Below are 12553 nucleotides of genomic sequence, written 5' to 3' on the forward strand. Positions count from 1 at the left end.
GTTGATGGCAACTTCTGATATCTACAATGTGTTGATTGTACCCATGGAGACTGTCCATCCTACGTTTCCTGAATTGGTGCAGGTTTATGGCTCCATAATTAGTAGCAACTTCACCTTTTACTAATAAGTGGCTCCAAGTTTGGACCATAAAATTACACTGTCATCTCTCAGGAATTAACAATGACAACAGCCACTAACATTCTTCCCTATTTTCTCTTTGTCGAGTGTTCTTGCTAGGCAATTAGCTTATTTAATCTTTTATAATCTTGTTTTTTTTATTTATAATTTTTATTTTTTACAAACATATATTTTTATCCCCAGGGGTACAGGTCTGTGAATCGCCAGGTTTACATACTTCACAGCACTCACCAAAGCACATACCCTCCCCAATGTCCATAACCCCACCCCCCTTCTCCCAACCCCCCTCCCCCCAGCAACCCTCAGTTTGTTTTGTGAGATTAAGAGTCACTTATGGTTTGTCTCCCTCCCAATACCATCTTGTTTCATTGATTCTTCTCCTACCCCCTTAACCACCCATGTTGCATCACCACTTCCTCATATCAGGAAGATCATATGATATTTGCCTTTCTCTGCTTGACTTATTTTGCTAAGCATGATACTCTCTAGTTCCATCCACGTAGTCACAAATGGCAAGATTTCATTTCTTTTGATGGCTGCATAGTATTCCGTTGTGTATATATACCACATCTTCTTGATCCATTCATCTGTTGATAGACATCTAGGTTCTTTCCATAGTTTGGCTATTGTGGACATTGCTGCTACAAACATTCGGGTGCATGGCCCCTTCGGATCACTATGTTTGTATCTTTAGGGTAAATACCCAGTAGTGCAATTGCTGGGTCATAGGGCAGTTCTATTTTCAACTTTTTGAGGAACCTTCATGCTGTTTTCCAGAATGGCTGCACCAGCTTGCATTCCCACCAACAGTGTAGGAGGGTTCCCCTTTCTCCGCATCCTCGCCAGCATCTGTCATTTCCTGACTTGTTAATTTTAGCCATTCTGACTGGTGTGAGGTGGTGTCTCATTGTGGTTTTGACTTGTATTTCCCTGATGCTGAGTGATATGGAGCACTTTTTCATGTGTCTGTTGGCCATCTGGATGTCTTCTTTGCAGAAATGTCTGTTCATGTCCACAGAATGGGAGAAGATATTTGCAAATGACATACCAGATAAAGGACTAGTGTCCAAAATCTATAAAGAACTTAGCAAACTCAACACCCAAAGAACAAATAATCCAATCTTTTATAATCTTTTTAAGTGCAGCTTCACAGATGAAGAAAGTGACACTTAGGCACAGTAGAGTACTTGTTGAAAATCACAGACCTACCCCACCTGTGTGAGGAAAGAAGTTGGTGATGTGGGGCAGCAAATCGGGGCTTCATGCATTTTTCAAGTTGTGATAGTGATCTTTTTAAGAGTGGATGTTGTTTCAAGTTTCATTGTACTGTTCTCATCAATGCACTCTCGGAGTGTCGGAATGAGATTTTAAAATGCGCTTGGAAATCTACCACAGTCCCGGATCCTTCATGAGACATCGTAGAACCTGTAGCTGGGGTCCAGCAAGACCTTCAATCCTGAACAACAGACCCGTCTTGCATGCATCTGTCTGGTGTGCGTCCGTGCACTGGGTTCGGGCATGTGCGTGGACCGTGCTGTGCCTGCTGGGGAATTCAACAGTAACAAACGAGGTTCCAATGCTGTGCCCCGTGGTCATGTTGTGTGTTATTTAATTCCCGGATTAATGAAGGGCTGTTAACCGTTCAGATGCCAGGCAGTATGCATCCAGACGAGGCCACATGCGGGACTTCTTCAACCTCATACAACAGGAGCCCAGAGGCTCTTCCTTCACTCAGTAGTACCGTCCGAGGCTCGGCCCTGGCTAGACCCAACACTCCCACCCCTGGCTGGGTTTGGAACTCCTGAAGCATTTGACCTATGCCTGTCACTCTGCTCTGCTGGGTCATCTGCCTGCACTGAGAACTCTCTCTTCTTTGAACAAAGTAATCCTGGTTTTTGGTACTTAGATCTGTTTCTGTTAAGATTTGGTGTTCAACCAAAGCCATCTTTTGTGAATATAGTGCTTGTGCAATGAGATTGCTATGCCCAGTAGCACATGCTATCCGTGTAGGACTCCTGTTTCTTAAACCTTAACGGTTCATGGTGGCAGTCACTTCCAGGACGCCTGGGAGGTGGATATGCCTGTGTGTATGTGTTTGGGGGGGGGTCAGAGCACTGGGGAAGTTACCTCCTGGGAAGCCTCTTCCACAGATGTCATATGCAGGTAGGCATAGGTTCTGTGGCTTCGTTGCTACTCAGGTGCGATCACTCCAGAACTGGCACTTTGCACCAGTCTCTACAGTTTGCTGATGGGATTAAGCCCTACTTGGTTTCCATGAGAGCTGGCTTAATAGTGCCCCCTTCACCAGCGGCCCTCCTTTCTCAGTCTCACTTCCCCTCTACCCAAGTCGAGTATGAGCACCTCCTAGTGTACCACTTGGGGTTCAACCCTTGTCTCAGGATCGGTTTCTATGGGAACTGCTTCAGAACAGGTCCGGCTCTGAAATCCTCCCAGACCCTCTGTTTGTTTCTTTGGTGGCACTTGTCTCAATTGTAACTGTGTAGCAGTTTGTGTATTTCATGCCTGTGTCCCTGACGGTGTGATAAGGGTGACCTTGTCCTGGAAGAATTCCTTTGTTTGTGTCCAGTTAACATGACTTCGTGCCAAGTGAGATGCACGATAGGTGTTTATTTTAAAAAGTGAATGAATGAAGTTAGTGAAATCCACATTCGTGACTCCTAGTAGGCACAGCCACTGGGCTTACAGACCAGATGGGTTCTGACAAAGCTACCGAGAGTTAGCAGGTGGTGAAGCAAAGCAGATGCCATTCCTAAGAGACAGAGAACAGGACACAGTAAGATATTTAGAATGGAGGCTTGAGGGAGAACAAGCAAATCAAACCACTTCCAGAGCCCTGTTTCTGAGAAGCATTAATAAATGCAAGCTTTCCCCCTGAAGATTTGCCATTGAATTTAAGGGTAATGCACGGAAACTAAGAGTGAGCCCATAGTTGGAAAACGTACTGTGGGGGTTGCCCCTGTAGCCAGGGTAAAAATTCTGCTGTCATTGATTTTAAAACCCCTGGAAAGCTTAGGAAATTGTAGGAAAAATATGAACTCTGGTGTTTCATCCTTTTTTTTTTTTTTAAATAAGAATTTATTTATTTATTTGTCAGAGAAAGAGACAGCTCAAGAAGGGGAAGCAGCAGGTAGAGGGAGAAGCAGGCTCCCTGCTCAGCAAGGAGCCTGGTATGGGACCTGATCCCAGGACCCCAGTGGGGTCATGACCTGAGCCAAAAGCAGATGCTTAACCAACTGAGCCACCCAGTCGTTCCTGGTCTTTTGTCTTAAAGATACTTGGGTCCTGCAAACAAAAGGATAGACTCAGGTCTAAAGAATGACCTTAACAGACATTTTATTTAATGTTTGAGAGACTTTAAGTAGCTTCCCTCATCCATGGCTATTTTCTTAGCTAATTATTGTTACCATCGTTATTATTAAAACTCCAGTTTATTTTTTTCTACAGTTGCCTTTATTTTGTCAGTTTAGGTGGTTCCTAGTTTTTACTCTTGTAAATAATATTCTGAGAAGAGTCTCTGAGTGTCTGATTGTCTACGTTTTTCAGTTACTTCCTTAAAGAAAGAATCATCAAAAAAAGATTTACTACTTTCTCTTTAAGAGGTCAAGAGATCTTTTTATGTTTCTAAGATGGTTTCAGTATGAAAAAATAAAAAGACTTACTACCTACTAGCACCTCTTTACTCCAATTCTAATCTAAACCTTATTTTTTTAATTTTTAGAAATATTTTGTTTATTTATTTGACACAGAGAGAAAGATAGCAACAGCAGGAAACAAACAGGGGGAGAGGGACAGAGGAAGAAACAGGCTTCCCGTGGAGAGGGGAGCCTAATGCGGGGCTCAGGCCCAGTGCCCTGGAATCATGACCTGAGCTGAAGGTAGACGCTTTCCTTTGTTGGCCGATGCAGCCCTTGGTCACCTTCAGTTAGAATCTAGCAGAGTTCCAGATGCGTGTTCTCGGCCCACTTTGCATCCAATACATGGACCACATTCCAACTCTTGTCTATGTTTTGCGTCCGTTTCATCTCTCGTACAAGGCTTTCGTTTCACCTTGAGCCTCCAGCCTCCCCTGCTCTGGTAGTGGTGGTCGTCACTATGCTGTCTCCTCTCCACAGCGACACGGCACAGCTCAGTGGCTGGGCTCCGGGCCCGGATCAGCACTAGCTCCGTTTTCTTCCTTGGAGCACGCAAATCTGACGCCACACCCCTGTTCGGAACAGAAGACACGCTTCTATGCAGGCCATTAAGGAAAATAAAATTTTTTAAAGATTTTATTTACCTGACAGAGAAAGAGCAAGAGAGCACAAGCAGGGGGAGCAGCAGAAGGAGAGAGAGAAGCAGGCTCACCACTGAGCAGGGAGCCCGACACAGAACTTGATCCCAGGATCCCGGGATCATGACCTGAGCGGAAGGCAGACACTTAACTCACCACGCCCCCCAGGTGCCTAAAGACAATACATTTTTGTTGGGTGATTCTCTTTTCTGCTCTTAGTTCACAATTTCATTTCCATCATCAGTTTCTGCTTTAATAGGGTATCCACTTTTAAAAATATAAACTGGGTCCCATTTAATTTTATGGGAATTGGGGGAACGTGGGACAGTAAAGTAATATATATGATGTGTAAGGGTCCACATGGCTAATATTTAAACGAAATAAGCCTTGAGATGGAATTTTACAGTATATACTAGAAATTTGAATGATCTATATTTTCTAGAATTTAAAATTGACACTGGCTTGAAATATAGTTGGAAAATTCCAACTATATTTACTCTGACAATAAAAAGTATAAAGTAAATATATAGCCATAGATTATCTTTTATAAAGTGATGATCCCCTTAATCATCTATAATATATATACTCAGAAAATTCAAAATTTACTTTTGAAGTGAATACAGGATGAACCTTCTAGATCATTATGAAATCATTTAATAAGTCAAGGTAATTATAAAACTCTTTGCCCAGGTGCTATATAAACAAAGGTATCGTACTATGATAGCTGGTTGCTATAGCTACCTGATTTTTAATATGCTTTTGAATGACTTTTAAATATTCTTGCAAAGTTCATGCAAGAGACACGTTTCACACCTAATGAAAACATGACTAATTAGAGCTGGTAGAACCAGGACCACAAACTCTAATTTGGAGTGTATGTTGCACTTTAAAGTAAATATTTATTTCGTAGCCATGAAAACAAGACCGTGTTTGTCCGTGACGCGTCTAGGTGCTAAGCAAACCGGCGTGCTCATCTTGTCTTTCTTCAGCACTTATTTTATGTGGGTCGGGGGAAGAGTATGAGAATCCTTACCAAGTCCCCAGAGCTGGGTGTGTCCACTGACAGCCTTGAGCTCATCAAAACGTCGCAGTGTTCAATTTCCTTAACGATTCTCATTGGTAAGTGGAGAGAACCCAGGAGAACCAGCTCAGATGGTCCATGCGCTCATTGATGACCGTATCTTCGTCTGTGTACCCGTGTCTACATCTACTTTTATGCCTACATCTGTTGCTGAAACCATCTTGTTTTATTTTTATTTTAAAATATTTTATTTATTTATTGTGAGAGACAGAGAGAGAGAGAAAGCACAAGTGAGGGCAGGGGTCGAGGGAGAGAAAGAATTTCAGAGAGCCTGCGTGCTGAGCGTGGAGCCCAACGCGGGGCCTGATCTCATGGTCCTGAGATCATAGCCGGAGCCCGAATCGAGAGTCATGTCCTTAACTGACCGAGCCACCCAGGTGCCCCTAAAACTATCTTTTTCTAAAAATCTGGCTCAGCCAGTTAGTTGTCTGCCTTCAACTCAGGTCATGATCCTGGGGGTCCTGAGATCCAGCCCCACGTCAGGCTTTCTGCTCTGCGGGGAGCCCGCTTCTCCCTCTGCCTGCCGCTCCCCCTGCTCGTGCTCTCTGGTTCTCTCTCTCTCTGACAAATAAATAAATAACATCTCTTAAAAAAAAAAAAAATCCGTGTCTGTGGCTGTTACTGTAATCCCAGCTAGACGTACATCTATCCTTACGTATATCTGCAGTGACACCAGCATCGGTTACGATGTCTGTATCTGCATGCACGCGCCTGTCCGTACTTCCGTCTGTCCCTCCTCCTGTACCTGTGCCGTGCACGTCTGCATCTGCACGTCCGTCTGCATGTGCACTTCTGGCTGCCTCTGTGCCTCAGCAGTACCTACCTCCGACTTGAAGCTCTGTAGCATCACCACAGCCTGCATGAACTTGGACTGCGGGCTGAGGACAGTGCGATCAAGCCGTGTTACCCTGCTTCATGCCTCCAGCCTCCTTGGACCCATGTGCCTGATCTTTCTCCCTCGGCACTTCCTGGCCTGCCGCGGTTGCCAGGGCCATTGCCTGCCAGCCCTGGGCATTCAGGGTCCATTTCCAATCTTCCTCAGAGACAGCAGGAAACCTTCCTTCCCCACCATCAATCCCGCAATAATGTCTCCGGGGCCACATCTCTGCTCACGGTGGCAGAGTTTCCTGGTACTGTGCAGAAGTACCTACTCCTCCTTGTTCGGATTCCCTTTGAGAATAGGATTTAGGCTTTCTCCTTCCATATCCAAATGGCCCACGGAATATGCCTGTTCCTAACCGAACGTTCAGTCTTCCTGCAACATGACTTCTGCCTCTCCTGCTCCAGGAAAGGAAAACGGCTCAGGGCTGTTCATTCATTTCTTCCTCTGGAGCTCCCGGGAATACTGGCTTCGGAAAGAAATACTGTATTTTCCACTGCTCCCAGGAAAACATTAGGACCAAGGTTTCACCTAATTCCAGTGCATTGTGAGGATGTAGCCTGGATGCAGTCAGACCCGGCCTTTTGGAAATGAAATGTGTTGAGCCAGGCTCAGTTGGAAAAGATAGAAAGTGCCAGCTGCCCCCCTCCCTGCGGCTCCCTGCCCTGGACCCTAGAGGTGGGGAGCGGACTCCCTGCCCTGGACCCTCAGCTCTGGTCCGTTCTTCCCTCCAGCTCTTCGGACGCTCTCTTTCTGACCTGTGCTGAACCACCTGACACAAATCTTCGGATTTCATCTCTCGCCTCTGCTGTACGCCAGTCTCTCCTGCCCGTGCCTGGGACGTCAGCTCAGGCTCTGACCCCAGTTCTAATCACTGCTCCAAACGCCTTCCTCCTGTTTCCCTCTGCACACATTCCTCCAACTCAGTCCTTTGGTTTAGCTTGGCTTCCAAAGTCGCAGCGTGACCCTTTCTTCCTCATTGTCCTCTTGCCCCCAGGACATAGCCTGTTGCAGGGAGTGGGTGCGCTGAGGTGCATAGAACGCAGCTGGTCCTCCCGTCAACTAGCCCGGACCCATCTCCCTGCCCAGGTTCACTCATTGCCTTCGCACACTCTCCAACCCGCGGATGGGCTCTGCCGGCCATCCCCTGGCCACATTCTGCGCCCAGCCTCCCTCTGCTTCCGTGCAGACCCAGAATCGTGTCCTTTCTGACAGTGTGGGAGGGCCAGAGTCAGGGCCACGGATGCCCCGAGCTGCTTCCCTTCCCCCATCAGGAGATTTCCACTGTTGTCCCTGCCTCGCCAGCCGTACCTCTCGGACAGTGCTCGCGCTCACTGCCTCTGTCTTTCATTGTTCACCTTGTGCGTCAGTGTCACCTCTCCTGTGACACAAGCAGCAGCCTCTCTTGGAAATGCCGATTCTCCTACCAAGTCCAAGACTCCGGGACTGGGGCCTGGCAAGCTATTTTCACAAGCCCTGCCTGTGATTCTGAAGCTCAACTCAATTTCGGAAAGTGCTGACCTAGACGATAACTATCTAAGGACAAAGACTTTATTTTCCCCTGACACAGCAATAGGTCATTGCAGGTGGAGTTTTGTAACAGGAGCTATAGTATTAAATTACTTTTTTTCCCCTTTTTGTGGGTTTTTTTTTTCCTTCCATTTTTGAGTATAGCCTTTCCCATAGCTCTCTCAAGCCGTTCTTTTTCCTTGCCAGGGATGACAATATAGGTGAAGGTTCTCTTACAGAAGACACGAAGGGAGAAGCATCAAGGTCATGTCTGGTTCCCAGTATCAGATGGGTTTTGACCCAATTAGGATTTAGCAACAAACGGGTCACCTTGTGAGGCATACTGCTGATGAAGAGCTGCTAAATTCAGGGGCGCCTGGGTGGCTCAGCCGGTTAAGCATCTGCCTTTGGCTCAGGGTGTGAGCCCCACGTTGGGCTCCCTGCTCAACGGGAGCCTGCTCTCTCTGGGCCTGCCGCTCCCCGTGCTTGTGCTTTCTCTCCCTCTCACTGTCAAAGAAATAAATAAATCTTAAAAAAAAAAAAAAAAGAACTGCTAAATTCATTATTTGTACATTTAGTATTTCAAGAGCGATGTTTGATGGGTCAGACCATAGAGCTCTTTGAAAGGGAAAAATATCCAAGGAGGAGAAGAAAGGAGGACACCATGTATGATAGAAAGAATGAGGCTGTGAAAACCCGATGTATTAGTTTTCTGTTACCACGTTTGTTGGTATAAAAGAATAAAAATGCATGATCTTGCTATTCTGGAGGTCAGAAGTCTGAAAAGGGCCTTATGGGGCTGAAATCAGTGCCTGTGTTCCCATTGGAGGTTCTAAGGGAGAGATCTGTCTCCCTGCCTTCTCCAGCCCCTACAGGCAACCCGCAGCCCTTTGCACTCGACCCTGTTCTCTCATCCTCACGGGTAGCAGGGTGGTCTCCAGTTTCCTCATTTCCTCTGTGACATCTGCGGTCACCCTCACACCTCCTCCCTTCATCCCGCCCCTCCTCCACCGCCTCCCTCGCACGGAGACCTTTGTGATCGCATCGCCTGCAGCCAGACCATCCTCACCGTCTTCCCAGCTCAGGTCCTTACTTTCATCATGTTTGTAGTCCTTAACATCACATTCCCCAAGTCCTTGTTGCCACGGAAGGTGACATTGGGGCGGGTTGCAGGGACTGGTCCGTGGACATCTTCAGGAGGAGGCATTCTTTGTGTACCCGAGCACCTCCGCCACACTGCGCCGTGGGGCATGCGGTGGATTTGTGGTTGGTCAGGGTGTGTGCACGTTCACGCTGTAGCTGATGCCCTTGGTCACGTGCGCTCCTTGAGCTCGAGGTCTGACTTGCGTGACCTCCTCCTTGGTGCTGCTTTCAGAGATGGAGGACAGTACGTATATTCTAGGCTCTCCATCGCCTATGGCACGGAGGAGATAGGACTGTGGCATTAATGTGTCTGCCTGTTTCCCTCTCAATTGCTTTTTAATTTTTCCATTTGAGAAACCAGAAAGCACATACAGGATATATAGCACCATCCAAAACTGTGATGAGAATACAAAATCAAGTTAGTTCTTTGCCAACATTTCTCAGTCAGAGCTCTGGCTATTGAAAAAAGAAATGTCTTTGTGAGGGACAGGAGCGATCAGCCTGATAAGGTAACAGATTCTGGTTATGGAGCTGTGCATCCTGGTAAGGGATCTCGCTGTTCCCAGCAGACCTGCCTGATGTAGTCTGACACTTCAGCCTCCGGAGCAGCTCTCGGGAAACCAGAGCTCCTCTCCACGCCAGCGAGTGGAGATGGGAGGCTTATGCTGAGACACGCCAACGCCAGAGGCAGATGACTTTCAACTCCTCTCCAGTGTGAAAATCGGAAAAAGGGAGACTGGAGATAATTCTGAGTTCCTTGGGAGCATCTTTCAGAAAACACTAACCTCAAAGGCATCTTTACCAGCCTAGAGACAATGGATTATGGAAACACCCTTCCACTGTAGTGTTAACAAAGCATTTTCGGGAAACTTGGTGTGGGTGCATTCACTATGCAAAATAGAATCTTTGAAAACACATTTTTCAGAACTGTAAGACTTTCTGAAGTGGCCCAGTCTGCTTTAATGATCATGGGGGTGTTTGGGGGATATATTAATCTCTGGTTGATGTTGTGCTGTTGAAACGGGTGTTTGGGGTAGAGCTAGAGCATTAGAGCAGAATGAGCAAGTAGATGTTCCAAGGAGCAGAGCAGGGGTGGAAGTCCTCTTGAACTGTGTGGACTGCAGGCAAGCCAGAGAACCCCACCACGGCCTGCATGAAGGCGAGAAGCCTTGTAGTGGGTTCATTTCTTATACCTCATGGGACACAGCTCTGTCCTTCTGCACTCTGTCTCTAAGCTGAGCGGAACTACTCATAGCCATTCTGTGGTAACCCGCGGACTCCCTGTGTGCACATCTGTCAGCTGGATTCATGTTGGCTTCTCGGAGGAGATGGGCACGAGGCAGGAGATCTACCTTGGGGTATAGCTGCTGCCATGTTCTGGAACCGTCCTATCATGGCCACTGACGTTGTGCAAGGACTCGCTGCTCAGCGGTGCTCCTGCCCCAAGCGCTTCACCATTCTCCTCTGAATCTTTGCAAGTCATCACTTTCTTAAACCAGCCTCAGTATCTTTTTTTCCTTTCTGCTGAGATTTTCATAATTATTTTTCATTCTCTTATGTTATCTGCTTTACAGAGTCTGTAGAAGATATTCTACTCTCTTATGTGGATTCTGTTCATTCCAATACATCTCTCTTTAAAAAGACAAAAAACAAACAAAAAAACTCTTCAGATGAAAGACGGAACTGTGATCCCTACACGGGGCTGTTCCTGCACATGCTGATGGGCAATCCTCACAGAAATGGCTCCCAAGAGTAAGGGCTCCTGAGCAGGACCTAGTTCTTACTGAGAATGCTCTGCCCAGTACCCCGGATCCAGTAAAAAATGGTGGAGAAATGGCCCATTTCCTGTATCAGAGAGAGCTCATTCCCAAACCTGCTTCCATCACCTTGCCTGTGCAACGTTGAGCGGAGATGCTCCCAGAATTCCTTGTTGGTGAAATGGAGATAGGAGATAAGAGATGGAGAGATTCTGCGTAGTGTTACTGTGAAGATCAAAGAAGGGGAGTAGAAACATCATCTCCTCAAGCAATAATGAAACCATTCATTCACTTGTAATTGGAGAAGGATGAACTCATCTCATTTTAGATATCGTTTTAGACTGACATCAGAACCATGCCTTTGAATCAAACTCACTAATTGTGTTGTACACCATAGTCTTACCATCTTCAATCCACATACCTCATGAGTTCTTTACATTTCTTACAAAAGGTCAACCCTCGCATCTAGAGTAGGCACGTCCTTTCTGCCAGGATGCCATCATATTTACCTTAGCAGAGTGCCTGGAAATTTCTTACCGTGTGCTCGGTAGAGATTGTCCAAATCTTTCCATTTCTCTCATCACTCTTGCTCAGACTTTGGACATGGCCAAATACTTCTGCTTCTGGAACGCATCCTGGAAAATATTTTTGCCTTTTTGAGTGCCAGCCAGCAACTCAAACCCATCATTCTGGGGAGATTTTAAAATCCCTGTAGGGTGAATAACATTGCTTATCTTGTGCTTCATTCTTAAGTATAAGAACTCGTGTGTGTGTGTGTGTGTGTGTGTGTGTGTGTCCAGAAGAGTTCTCAGATGGGGCCGTGGATTTGTAAACATGCATATAGAGTTGATTAATCAACTTTTCCTGGTTTGAAAGACCAGGAATACTCGGTTCCAGGCATACTGGGACATTTGGTCAGCCTGTGTATTGAAAGCATATTTAAACACATTTCAGACTGTAAGGTCCACGATGCAGCAGAAACAGGAGGTGGAAAAAAGGGCAAAAGGTGTGAGGTTGGGTCCTCACTGTTCCAGTTCCATACCTTGTTGGGGGCGGGGGCACTTTTTTTAAGCATCCAGGGGATGGCATATTTTTGCAACATTCTAAAATAGAGCCTATGTGCACATCATTAAATTTCATGAGTACGCTATTTGCATTTCCCAAATTCTCAGTTTTTATCAGGTTGACAGGTATGCAAATGCGGAAAAGACAGGGAAAAAGAAAGTCAGGTTGTTGATGAGTCTTCTTAGCGTTACAGTGAGTTAGACTAATGGTAAGTCATGTATAGGAAATGAGCTGTCTCCTAGCCGAATGTCAGCCGGTTGAGCAGAATGGTGGCACGCATTTTGGGCGCTGCCGTATTAGGCATCCTTTGTGATTTTTTATAGTTTCCATTTCTCTAGGAGGAATTTCCTTGGGCTTTTTAATAATGAGCTACACAGTGACATCTAGTGTAGGAAGCAAAGAAAAATTTCAGAGAAAACATAAAGGTTGATCACTATTTGATGGAATGTCCAAGAGAATTTAGTCAATATTACTGAGAAATAACTCTTTTCGTCCTTAACTATAATTCTCTTCCTTTTTAAAATTAGCACAGTGAACAACCTAACGGATATATGTCAGTTAGGATGTCTAAGTTACAACACAGGGAACAAAATGCTCAGTTAAGATGTCTGAATCACAGCAGGGGAAAGAAAAACCTGTCCCTATTGGTGCTATCAGGACTGAACCTATTACCGGTCTTCCTTGCCTTA

The sequence above is a fragment of the Mustela nivalis genome, assembly GCF_964662115.1.
Source record: "Mustela nivalis genome assembly, chromosome: X".
NCBI lineage: Eukaryota > Metazoa > Chordata > Mammalia > Carnivora > Mustelidae > Mustela > Mustela nivalis.